This window comes from Equus przewalskii, chromosome 21 (assembly GCF_037783145.1).
Source record: "Equus przewalskii isolate Varuska chromosome 21, EquPr2, whole genome shotgun sequence".
Classification (NCBI taxonomy): Eukaryota; Metazoa; Chordata; class Mammalia; order Perissodactyla; family Equidae; genus Equus; species Equus przewalskii.
This window is the reverse complement of record NC_091851.1, coordinates 25,115,653-25,129,314: the sequence shown is the minus strand read 5'-3', so window position 1 is coordinate 25,129,314 and position 13,662 is coordinate 25,115,653.

Below are 13,662 nucleotides of genomic sequence, written 5' to 3'. Positions count from 1 at the left end.
AACAGTCCGAGATCTACTACCTCATACCACCATTTCTTTTACACCTAATTGGTGCCTTTGTGCTAAGTAAGCTCTTATTTATTCCTTATGATAACCTTGTAGAGTCTTGAATTCCTGTTTTACAGTTCAAGAAACACTCTGAGATAGTGAGCTGGCTCTTGTACTAGGTAGGACTGTCTGAGACCCAAATTCCAGCTCTTTCCATATCCCCAGGCCCAGATTTGGAGGAAAGGAGCCTGGTTTCACTTGGAACAATAAATCTGGGAGTGTAACCCAGGTCCCCTAAACGCAAGGCTGCCACCAGACAGTGCTGCCTACAGTGCCCGGCTCAGCTCCTCTACCATGGTAGCCTTGGGACAATGACTTCTCGGTAGAAAACAAGGGCAAGATGCTGTACATCTGAGCCAGAGAGGTTAAGGGTCTTGTGTGGACAGCAGCCATGCTACTCCCTCCAAGTGGCCCCTGCCCATGGGGAAGCACACTCCCGTCCCCTCGAGTCTGTCTCCTCCCAGACACAGGAAATCCTTGTAGCAAAACTGCTTACAGCAAAGATGCTTATGGCGAAAATCCTGGACATGACAGGAAATTCCTTTCCAGATGTTTCTTGCTGTGAGATCCCATGCCGCCCCCCACCTCCTGTCCCCCAGGGGTTCTGGTTTCTGTTATCCCTGCCTTTTCCTTTTCTCTTTGGAGACGTCCTGCAGAACCTTTTCTGGCTTTTTTAAAAAACACCCTCTCCTTTCACATCTGGTCTCAGCCTTACCTCTGATCTTAGGTCTGCTAATCTGTCACATGTGTGACACTGACCAGGTACCTACCATGAGAGATGATGGGTCTCCTACTCCCTTAACCCCCTATTCCTGATGTCCGGGGTCCCCCATCAAAACTTCATGGGGAAAGAAGGAATTGTCCAAGGGTCCTACAGTATCAGGCCTGGCCTAGCTGGATTTTCTTTCCAGGAAAGGAAGAAGGAAGGTTAAGGCCTGGGGCGTTTTGTGGAGCAGTGGACTGGGCTTTGAAAGGAGACCTGGCTCTGCTGTTAACTCAGCATGTGGCTTGGGCCAGGGACAGAAATACCCACCTCAGATGGTTATTTTGAGGGTCCGTGATGTAACATGTATGAAATGTTTCATGTCAAGTTTTAAGGGCTGTGTCAGGCACCAGTGGGTGAGATGGAGCTGTTTTGAGGGCAGGGAATTTAGAATACTTAGAAAACGAGACAATACTTTAGCAAATGATAGGGTCTTAGAACTTGGAAGGACCTTAGAGCATCTATAGAGCTGAATGCAGATTTGCATATGGAGAAATGGAGGTCCAGAGAGCTTAAGTGATGTCCAAAGTCGTCGTGCAGATCCAGGTGTCCTGCTTGCCTCCGGGTCAGAGCTCTTTCCTGCTCACCAAGCCCATCTGCCCACCTCCGTGGCAGGCTGTGGTGGGAGGACCCTGCTAGGCTGGAGGTGCTGGGATCCCTTCTCAAGGCCTGCTGGGGACAAGTAATGAGGGGCTTGGAGGGCTTGGGGTAGCATGGACTAAAAACCCAGGAGGGGGTGTGGGGGCGTGTTCATGCCAGTGAGAACTACAGGAGGTAGGAGGCAGGAGTTAGCTCTGCTCTGGATCCAGACTCTGATCACTGAGACCCACTCAGAACTACCCCAGGAGACAAGGCTAGGAAATCTGCTTGAAGTGATGGAGGCAGCCAGGGGTGCTTATGTGATTAGGCTTCATCAATCGGCTTCAACAAGTTCCTCATCAGTCAACTCTCCAAATTGGCTGAAGGTCGGGCATATGGCTCAAGTTGGTCCAGACTCCAACCCCAAACTTTAGGACTTTTACTACAAGTCTGGTGTGGTGCAATGGAATTGTCCATCAGTGACCCCAGAAGCTTACCCTGGGCTGCCTGGACCCAGTGGGGGCTGTGCTTGGACCCAGATTCCCCCAGGTCTACTGGCTTCCTCTCCTTGGCTGGAGGAGTTACAACCTCCCAAGGGTCCCAAAGGTCCCCAAGTGCTGGGCAGTGGGCCTTTCCTGACATAACCCATAAATAGTTGGCCCCTAAATTCACACTGCCTAGCACTCTTACAGGCTGATTGCTCCCAGTCACGGTTGTTCTCACACTTGCCCTATTACAAGGGAGAGAAAAAGAGAGGCGGATGGGAACATACACCCACAGGATGGCTCCCCATGTCTCTCCATGGGGACCTGTGTCTACTCTTCTACTAACTGCTGGCTTATTTGTATCCCCCCTAAAGCCTGTTTCTTAAGCCAGTGGTTCTTACTGAGTGTGTGTCAGAACCACCTGGAGGGCTTGTTGAAGCACAGATCACTGGGCCCACCCCCAGAGCTTCTGATTCACTGGGGCTGGGATGGGGCCCTGTAATTTGCATTTCTAACAAGTTCCCGGGTGATGCCTATGCTACTGGTCCATACCAAGTGTTGTAGAATTTGCTCCTGTGCCTGTTGCACAGCAGGTGGCAACTGTAAAGAGACTCACCTGTCTTGAAAATGGAGAAAAGGTACTCTTTAATAGGGCTGTCAGTCTTGGAAGGAAGGTGAGCCTAGAGCCACTTCTTTGCCCCCACAATGAGGAGCTTGCCAGAAGGTGATGCCAACACAGAAATAAAAGACAGAGTGACACATTCCTGACGACCTGAATCTAGCCATGCTGTATGCTGACTAGATCTACCCTCTGGACTTGGTAGTGATGTGAACAACCACAACAACGACAACGACAAAGTTCCCTTTTACTTTAGCCCATTTGAACTGAGTTGCTGTCCCTGGCAACTTCAAGAGTCTTGCTGATGTGAAGACACAGATGGAACCAGGTTGTAGGAAAACGATAGAGAACAGGAAGTTGGACCTTGGGGTCCCAACTCAGATGTTGTGGCTGAGTCTCCTGCATGGTGTTGGCTCTAGGCAGACGGAATCCCCTATGCCTGGCTTTCAGTGGCCTAGTGTTTAAGGGCATAGGCTTTGGAAAGACGTGGGCTAGGTGTGAAATCCAGCACTGAGGCATGAGATCTAGGTATAATATGTAGCCTCTCTGAGGCCCAGTTCCCTATTTATAATAATACCCACTGCAAGCAAACTTGAGAACCCTGGCTTAAGGTAGCTGCCCAATTAATAGTCACCGTTAGTATGATGTTGTGATAGCCACAGATCACACAGGCCTTGGGCTGTGGGCAGCAGCCCTGGGTCCCTGGCAAAAGGCAGGAAACAACCTCAGAGGCAGCCTGGGGATATGGGGCTTGTCTCAGGGCCCTCCAAAGCCATCAGCGAGTACAGGGGCTCTATGATTCTGGTTTGGAAGAAATTACTGAGGGTTACTTAGGGTGCTTCAGTACAGCTGAGCCTTCCTGGGGGGGTATCTGTCAGACAGAGATCAATTAATTCCCAGATCATTCAAGACTGGGAAAGCGAGGCTGTCTTCGGATTCCAAAGGGGTAGCCCTTGGCCCATCAGTGAATTCAGTGTCCCCTTCCCCTCATCAAATCCCCCTCTTTTCTTTATTTCCCAGTTCCCAAGGGGGTGCACTGCTCACTCTTCCCCCCAGGTCTCATCTCTGCTTTTCCTTTGCAACTTCTAACATGCATACATTATGCAGAATTCCAGATGTTGACAGATATTGGGATAAGTAATGAGAGAGAAAAACTAAACTTTTTCCCAAAGTCACAAGACTCTATTTTTTGATTTGAGAAGGAATCAGCTCACCCAATGACTTTTAAATATGATCTCAAGATATCAGGTGACTTTGACATCGAAGCTGAAGTGAGTTCACTCACCCAATATGCAGCAAGCCAATCTCTGACACTGAGTGTAGTGGAAGAAAGTAGGAATGTTGTTATTGCACATCTCTGAGCAAGGAGAAGTGGCAGCTAATGCTGAAATCCCCAAAACCCTGAAAAGCTAAATGTAAGAGTTTTTATTTGGGGTTTTAGGTAGGGGAGGGGGAGCATATGGCCTTGCTGGTCAGAGCTTTCCCATCAGCCTGGGGAGGCTGCTTGTAGGGAGGAGGAGAAGGGGATAATGAATCCAGGTGGCTGTCCTTGGCCATTTGTCTCTGTGGCAGATAGTGGATTCTGGAGCCAGGAAGCCAAGGAGCAAGCAGGGAATGAATGCTTTGGTTTTAACGTCACATATGCTGTGTTTAAGGTAGGGAAACCAGTATCAGGGCAAGTATCAATTCCTCCCTATTTTATGTTCATCCTTCATTCTTGAGGGATTTGGGATGGTGACCAATCTAGCTACTTTCTGCTGAATTGGGGCATAGGTTGTTCCATCTCATTAAACCAGTCTTTTAATAAGGCAGTGTTGCAGGTAGGCTCCCAAAGTGAGGCCTGTATCATGTAAGTAACCAGGTATTTAATAAGAAGTTTTTCTAGAGAAACAAAAAGAGGAAAACAAGGTGGATGGCTGGAACAAATTATAGACTAGTTCTTGAGCCCAGGGGGCAGCCAATCAAGATTCCTAGAAGTCAGGCTCAAAGCATCTTTTGCAGTTTGAAATGTCTCTGATGGTGTCATTGGGCACTCAGGTAGCTTTTTGAGTGGCTTACCCAGCAGCAGACATGAATCTCTCTTAAGTTTATATCAAGTCCTCCATGTGTACTTTGTAAAGCTTCAGGAAAAAGGGAAGATTTAGTTTTTAAATGATTCCAAGTGAAAATGATGGGAAAAAAGTGGAAAATGTTAGTTTGGAGATTTGTTATTTTGGATATGTCAGGAGACTAGAAGAATTCAGGACCTAGTTCAGTTTACAGATATAAAACAAAAACCTCCAAGACAGTTGACAGAACCAAAATCCAATATTTATAAATTTGTATTATAGTTTTTATTGAGACATAATTTTATTTCTCTAAAATTACCCTTAATTTTACCAAATATAGCCAAATGAAGACTAACTGGGTTTATCAAATAAGTCTAGTTTTAACAAATTTCACCTATTTACATAAGTGCAGCAAGAATAGTAATTGATTATATGCGCTCTTTTGAATCTGCTTTGCTGGAACTTTTTATAAAGAATCTCAGATTGAACTTTATAGGTCTCTTGATGCCAGGAAAGCCAGCTCAAGGACTTGTCATCAGTCTCTGCTTGTAATAACTACAGGTTTGGGTGAATTCCTCTCTTCGTGAGGTCCCCAAAATATCCTGGGGTTATTTGTACCTGCCAGAGGGAGTGACATTCTTTACTCATCCTTGTCAGGTCACTGGGGTCCCATAAGCAAGGTATCAGGCCAATATTTCCAAGTGGCTGTATTCCAGAAAGTCAACCTTTATTCCTCAAAAGCTGTGTTGTCATATCCAAGTCTGTATGTTTCTTTCAAATATAACATTCCTGTCAAAACCTTGGTAATATAACCAGTGTTTCCAGTTGTGTTTTGTTATAAGAAGAACAGGTTCTTATTGAACTTATGCAAACAACTATATAGCCGTGAAAATAAGAATACTTACTCATCAGGAGGTTTTAAATTTTGGAGGGATAAAATAGGGAGGAAAAAGATAAATGTTTCAATTTTGTTTACAAATGTGTAATTTCATCAAATTGCTGTAAGTCATAGTTAGCATAAGAGAAAAGAAAAAATGATTTCCTTTAGTCTGAGAAAACAAAACACAAAAGATTGAAAAAATCAGCAATATTTTAAACAAGTCACAAAAATTATAATCATCTCTATCAGTTCGTTTAGTTTTATGTAACCAACTCTTGATCTTTTGATGGCAGTTTCATGAGGCCATCAGTTTTTGAGTTACAGTTCTGTAATTTTTTATCCAGCTCAGTTTTATAATCTGAAAGTTTACCAGAAACCTGTAATCTAGAGTAAGTGCCAGAGTCCTTTCCATGAATTTCTCTGAAGATGAAACATATTTGCAAAAACATCAGAGTAAAACAACTGCTTGTAAATAACAAAACATTAAAACATAGTAATTGACAAAGACACTTGACCATTCTTGTGACATATAATACTTTGAGATAATAACCAGAATCATGGCTGACAATCAGAACAGATCAGAATTTTAGGACTATTATATAATTTTTGAAATACTTATATCAATAACACTCATTCACATAATATCACTGAAGAAAGTTTATCATTACTTATTTGACAACACTTCCCATATAATCTAATATACCAAATAAGCCTAATTAGTAGTACTTTTTCTTATAGGAAGAGAGCAAATTTCTCTGAGAAGTCTCAGGGGCCCTCTGGAAATCCCCAGAGAAATTCTCCCTCTTCTTCTGGGGCAAAAGAAAGCCTTTATTCAGGACTTGAATATTTTGGTGTGTGAGGGAGAGCTTGTCAAAAATATTAAAAGGCAAAGAAAAGTCTTTTATAACCTCTTTGTTAAGAACAGGCCAAAAACGGGGCTGGCCTGGTGGCACAGTGATTAAGTTTGCATGTTCTGCTTCTCGGTGGCCTAGGGTTCACCGGTTTGGATCCTGGGTGTGGACATGGCACCACTTGGTAAAAGCCATGCTGTGGTAGGCATCCCACATATAAAATAGAGGAAGATGGGCATGGATGTTAGCTCAGGGTCAGTCTTCTTCAGCAAAAAGAGGAAGATTGGTAGTAGTTAGCTCAGGGCTAATCTTCCTCAAAAAACAAAAACAAAACACAAACAAACAAACAAACAAACAAAAAGAACAGGTCAAAAGTTTAAGAAGATTATCCTTTTGAGAGAGAAAACCAAATTTTATTTTGCACCAGCTTACTTTTGATATGAAGACTTATTTACTTAATAAATTTATTTCAATCTCAGCCAACTTGACCATACACAAAACTCTTTAGGGTATTATTTCCATAAACCTTCTGTCACTTCCTTTTTACATTCAGAATTTGTCCTATGTCCTTGTTTTTCCCTAGTATTTTAGGACAGATTTATCTTTCTTAACAAAAGAAATAAAAATATCACTCTTCATTTTACCTTCTTTCCTGAAAACATACATTTTACTTTCCTTGTATACAGACCTTTTAGAAATATGTGTTTTCTCATAGAAAATTCCTCAGCATACATGAAACATGTGTATCAATAAGCCTAAGCATCTTTCAGTTTCTTTGAGATAAGAAACCAATGGCAGACAAATCTATGCTTAGGAGTTAACCTTTAACATTTTACCTTATGTGGAAATGATGTAGCTACCCAATAAACTTTTATTACTTAATTTAACTTAGTAAGGCTTTAAAGTTTAAGTTTCTAAAAAGATTATGGAAGCTGTTTTTTTTTTTTTAAGATTTTATTTTTTCCTTTTTCTCCCCAAAGCCCCCCGGTACATAGTTGTGTATTCTTCGTTGTGGGTTCTTCTAGTTGTGGTATGTGGGACGCTGCCTCAGCGTGGTCTGATGAGCAGTGCCATGTCCGCGCCCAGGATTCGAACTAATGAAACACTGGGCCGCCTGCAGCGGAGCGCGCGAACTTAACCACTCGGCCACGGGGCCAGCCCCTATGGAAGCTGTTTTTAAGTACGCAGACTATAAAACATAATTACTGTGCTTAAAAACTCTTACCCATTTTTAACAATTATGTTTAAATTAGTCTTTTTTCTCTTCAATTTTAAATTTTTCCTTCTTCTCCCCAAAGCCGCCAAGTACCTAGTTGTATATTTTAGTTGTGAGTCCTTCTAGTTGTGGCATGTGGGATGCTGCCTCAGCATGGCTCAGTGAGCGGTGCTAGGTCTGAGCCCAGGATCCGAACCCGTGAAACCCTGGGCTGCTGAAGCAGAGCACACTAACCCAACCACTCAGCCATGGGGCCGGCCCTCCTAAATTACTCTGAAAAACTTTGTGTGACATTAAAACAGTTAATCATCAACTTAAGTTGTTTTAAGTACATACACCATAATCCATATAATTATTGTTAACAAGTTTTTCCAAAAACTATTATACTTTTACATTTATTTAGTTTACCTTTCTTTAACAAGTATATTTAGATCATCTACAAAAACTTCACAAGACATCAAACAAAATCAGCTATTATACCAAGTTATTATTTTTGCTGATAAATTTTGTAACAAACATAACATGAGCCCACTTGACCAGTAAACCCAGGCTATATGTTTGCATTATATCCAATGCTGGTAACTTTGAGGATATGTCTATTTTAAATCAAACCAACAAATTTAAACAGGATCTGATTTACTAAAGATCATTTTATATCATGTTAAATAACTGTCTTTTAGAAGTTTTGGCATATTAATCAAAAACTGCATTCCATTATGAGAGGTTTAGAATCCGCTCTTTTCTGAAACAGAGGTTTCCCAGAATGGCCATTACAATTTTAAGTTATCTCAGAAGTTTAATTATTTGTACTTGCTTAATTTTAGATCAGGAATTTCGGGGGAGTTGAAGTGAAGCTCATCTTGCTGGGAAGCTCAGCAAGAGAGGAGAGAAAAGCAGCAGATTTGGAATTCAGCTGCTGGCATGTTTAATTATTTATTTTCTCTTAAAGAGGCAGTAAAGTATTTCTGATTTTATTTAGAAGCCTCAAAAGATTAAAACAGGCTTCCCATTGTTGTAGCTGGCTTTTTCCAATTGCATACATCAGTTTGGGTAAACTGAAGTTGGCTATGTTAAAGAGAGATCTCCTTTAACATGTTTAATTAACACTGCCTGAAGGGGATTTAGATGCTCTTACACTATCAGGCAGGGGAAACGTTTCCAGTGAAACATAAGGTTTATCCCCATGACATAATTTACAATACAATCAGACAAAAGAGATGTTATTATTTTACTAACGCTCATTGAAGTATACCAATTTTTACAAAACTTTATCTTAATTTTACCAACTCATAGACTTTTAATTATAACTTATATTAGAATTCCATTAACAAGTTTTGGTATTACAATATTACATAGGGAAAGCATTCCCAGCTAGACATAACGTCTATGCCCAGAGAAAACATCCAGGCAAAGTTGATATAATCTCTTCATAATATTAGCTTAAACACTTTGATCTTTATATCAACCTGAGCAGCCTAACTGTTGCCCCAAATAATTGCTGGTCAGGTTTCTTATTGTGGTTTCTGCCTCCTGACCTTTTAAAATTTTCAAACTGGGATGAATAGAACAGGCCTGTCTGATGTCCTTTAATATTGGGGGGCCAATATGGGTGGTCCTTTAGCCCACCCAAGCTTAGGCAGTGTTTTATTAAAACCTTTGTTTTAACTTTATTTATGTCTGTTCCATTTATCTCATTTTCCTTTTCTATATCTAGCTAAAGATTTTCATCCTGTTGAGATGAGTCCTGTGACTCTTCCCTTTCTGATTTCTCCTTTTTTTCCCTTTAATATTTGTCTATTTAATACACTGCCTTATTTACCTTAACCTTATTATTATTATTATTTCAGGAAGATTAGCCCTGAGCTAACATCCACTGCCAATCTTCTCCTTTTTTTTTTTGCCGATGAAGAGTGGCCCCGAGCTGAAATCTGCACCTATCTTCCTTTACTTTATATGTGGGATGCCTGCCACAGCATGGCTTGATGAGTGGTGTTGTCGGTCTGCGCCAGGGATCCAAACTGGTGAACCCCAGGCTGCCAAAGCAGACCACACGAACTTAACCGCTGAGCCACTGGGCTGGCCTCTTAACCTTCTTATTTTTTAAAAAATCTTTAAAAAAATTTCCACCTTGGGGCTGGTCCAGTGGTGCAGCAGTTAAGTGCGCACGTTCCGCTTCAGCAGCCCGGGGTTCACCGGTTCGGATCCTGCATGCAGACATGGCACCGCTTGGCAAGCCATGATGTGCTAGGCATCCCACATACGAAACAGAGCAAGATGGGCATGGATGTTAGCTCAGGGCCAGTCTTCCTCAGCAAAAAGAGGAGGATTGGTGGCTGATGTTGGCTCAGGGCTAATCTTCCTCAAAAAAAAAATTTCCACCTTGTTGAAAAGAGTTCCTTTATTTTTCCTCAGCTTTCTTCTATTCTTTTGTTAACCTAATGTTTTCATTAGCATCTGTAGGACCACAAGAAGAAGCTGAGACCTCATGTTTGATTAAGTTTTTAAGATTAGTCATAGTTTCCTTTTAATTTGGTCTTTTCATAGGTACCAACAAAACAGCTGTTTATGATGAGAGCTCTCTAAAAATGTTTCCAACTTAAGGATCTATTGTTTGGCCATTTTCTCTTTGGAATTTAAAGAATATTGTGGCCACGTGGTGTTACAAAAGAAAATCATCCCTCTTCAGACGTTGGCTTCTAACTATAGGTCGACCAATCAGCCAGAGTTTTTCCCAAGGGGCTCTTAAGTGGAATAGATGCAGCACCTCCCATGTTAACACTTTGAAAAGGACAGACAAACAGACAAAAAACAACAAATCCTAAACAAGCATGCTTTCCCAAAAACCCTCGGCCAGCAAATGGAAGTTAGAAACCAAAACCAAAGCCCAAACCCAAAACCAAAGTGCTTCCAGTCCCAGCTTAGTCCGTGTCCTACACTCCGGAGGCGCCCAACAAATGAAGATCCACTATGCAGATCTTCCCAAATGAGCAAGGACAAGGGACCTCGGTGTGCACACCGGGGGACTTACCAAAATCTGGCCAAGGTATTGTGACTTCAAAGCAACTGGAGCCCAGAGGGCTGCCAGGTACCCATCATTTCCAGATAGTCCTGTTGGAAAAGGTTAACACAAAGACAAAAACAAAAACTGCCGACTGCTTCCAAGAGACGCCTTCCTAAGACCTTAACATAGTTTCTTGTACCACCAAAGCAAAAGTGCCATGTGCCAACAATGTCTGGTTAGCAGCCAGTTACTTGGGGCTGTCCCTGAGATGAGGGGCTCAGGCAGCTGCAGGTCAGCTTCCAAGAGAGGCCTTTAGCCAGAGGCCGGTGTGCCACAGGCGAGCCATCTCCTTGGGACAATGTCCCATCTGGGTTCCCAAATTGATATCGAACCTGAAGTGAGTTCACTCACCTGTTGTGCAGCAAGCCAATTTCTGACACTGGGTGTAGTGGAAGAAAGTAGGAATTTTATTATTGCACAGCACTGAGCACAGAGAAAGAGCAGCTAATGCTGAAATCCAAAACTCCCTGAAAAGCTAAAAGTAACGGTTTTTATTTGGGGTTTTAGGTAGGGGAGGGGGGCATATGGCCTTGCTGATTGGAGCTTTCCCACAAACCTGGGGAGGCTGCTTGGAGGAAGGAGGAGGAGGAGGAGGAGATAATGAATCTGGGTGGTTGTCCTTGGCCATTTGTCTCCATGGCAGATAGTGGATTCTGGAGCCAAGAAACCAGGGAGCAAGCAGGAAATGTGTGCTTCGGTTTAAACTCCATATATGCTAGGTTTAATGTAAGGAAACCAATATCTCAGCCAGTATCAACTTGAGAAGGTTATTTTTTATCATCATCATCATCATGATATTAATTTTTCTAGAAGTTATGTTTTTATTTTTGCTGTGGTATTCTATGCAGCTGTTGGGTCCAGGAATTCTAAAGAAGAGCTCTGGATGGTGTGAAAACCTTAAGGAGCCAAAGGAATGAAGCTATTTGCTGGGCTCCCCAGACAATAAGAAGGCAAAATTGTCATCATCATCATCATTGTCATTAAATGGTGCCATCTCCCCGACTCCACAATTCCCATAGCCTGCTGAGAGGGCTGGCAATAGCTCTTGTCTCTCTGTAAGCCATCAGTAGAAAAATCCTTTCTGGAGTGAATATCTGACGAGTTGATGCTTTTACTGATAAAACCAGAGACATTTTTGCCCCACCCCTACCTACAACAACACACACATCCTATATCCCACAATAAATATACTTGGTGCATGTAAGAAGAAAGAAGGAACAAGTTTACTCTAGACTCACCTGAAATTTACTGTAGATAGTTTGGCTAATTCAGTTAAAATCAAATTCTTTCCTTCATCTGTCCTGTCCCTTCAAACATGGGAAGTGGCTCTGAGAGTTAAATTCCTTTATGAAGTTTGTATCGTATGACTGGGGGTAATTTCCTGACAGTGGATAGAGATGTTAGATCTGTGGTTGTTCAAACAGATGGAGGAACCAAAGACTGCCAATTAGGTTGGCCTATGGTCCTTAATCCAAGAAGGGGTTTGAGGCCCTGAGGCCCTGCTACCCCTCTGGGTAGTGGTTTTTGAAGTATGTTGCTTCTGTAGAATCATGTGTTTCAATTTCTACTTTTAAAAACATTGAAGACTTTTAAAAGGTGTAATAAAAACATGCATGTCTAAATGTTCCATGCACCAATTTTAACATGTTGGAGACCATGTAGACCAGATTCTGAAATAAACCTCTTCCTGTTTCTGTTTAAGAGGAGACTAATCTGAGGTCCAAGGGCGAGCAGTTAAAACCTTTTATTTTTTGAGGAAGATTAGCCCTGAGCTAACTACTGCCAATCCTCCTCTTTCTACTGAGGAAGACTGGCCCTGAGCTAACATCTGTGCCCATCTTCCTCTACTTTATATGTGGGACGCCTACCACAGCATGGCTTGCCAAGCGGTGCCATGTCCACACCCAGGATCTGGCAAACACTGGGCCACCAAAGCAGAATGTGCGCACTTAACCACTGCGCCACAAGGCTGGCCCCTAAAACCTTTTTGCAAGAACTTCTCTGTGTGAATTAGACCTTTCTCAGTACTGTGCAACCAAAACAAAAGACAGAAACAAAATGGTTGCTGAGGCTGATATAGGAGGACAACTGTTAATCTCTGACCCCTGATGTCAAATTTTTATGAGCATCATTATAACATTTTACTAACTTAAAACTGCTTTGATGTGTATTATATTATGTGGTTCCCCCTAAGATTTCAACTGAGGAAAGGGTACCTCTCCTTAAAATTAAAAAAAAAAAACCAAAAGAAAACCATTGCTTCAGATTATGTTGCAGAATTTCTGGGGCTGGAAGTATCCTCGGAATAAACCTGGAGTCCAGCCCTCTCATAAGGGCCAGTTGTGGATTTTGCCCCCCAGCAACTGTCTCTTTGATTTTCTCTTAGAGAATTACCCCTCCCACATTACAAACAGACTTTGTAGGACTGTCAGCCAAGATGGACCACCCTTTCCTGGGCATTACTTCAGGTCAATCAGTCTCCCTCTTGGGAATTCGAATTATGAATCGTCCAGTGCAAGAACTGAAGTGGTTGGAGCCGACCTATCCCGTGGCCTTGCCCTCGCCTTCCCTTGGGAAGACATTGTCCATTGCTTGCTTTGACCTGGCTCCTTTAGCACCCCTCAGGGTTCTGTCTTTTCCGAGGCCTGTTGTATGCTTATCCCTTTGATTCTTTAAGGTCCCCAGACGTCTCCAGTGGACTAAGCCCCTGCCCCACTTTAGTTTTCGCTAAGCTAGCCAGAATTGTTTCTGTTGTTTGCAGCCAAAACACTCCTACTGATTTACTCCTCATTTTGCAAATGGGGAAATGGTAGTAGCATCAAGAGGTCAGTGACTTATTGAGGCCACGCCCTGAGAACTTGGGGCACAGGTTTAAGGCCATGCCCTATAGGAGGAAATGATCCTGAATCAATAGCCACACAAGTGGAACAAATCTTTCTAGGACAGAGTTCACGCTATGTGTGTATGAGAGAGAGAAAGAGAATGAATAATGGTGTGGGAAATGCAGGGAGATCCCAGCTCTTCACAACAGTGGAACCATAACTCTGAGCCACAGATGCGGTTCAATACTGGTCACTCAGGCAGAGTGTTGCAGAAGCCCAGAACCACGCTC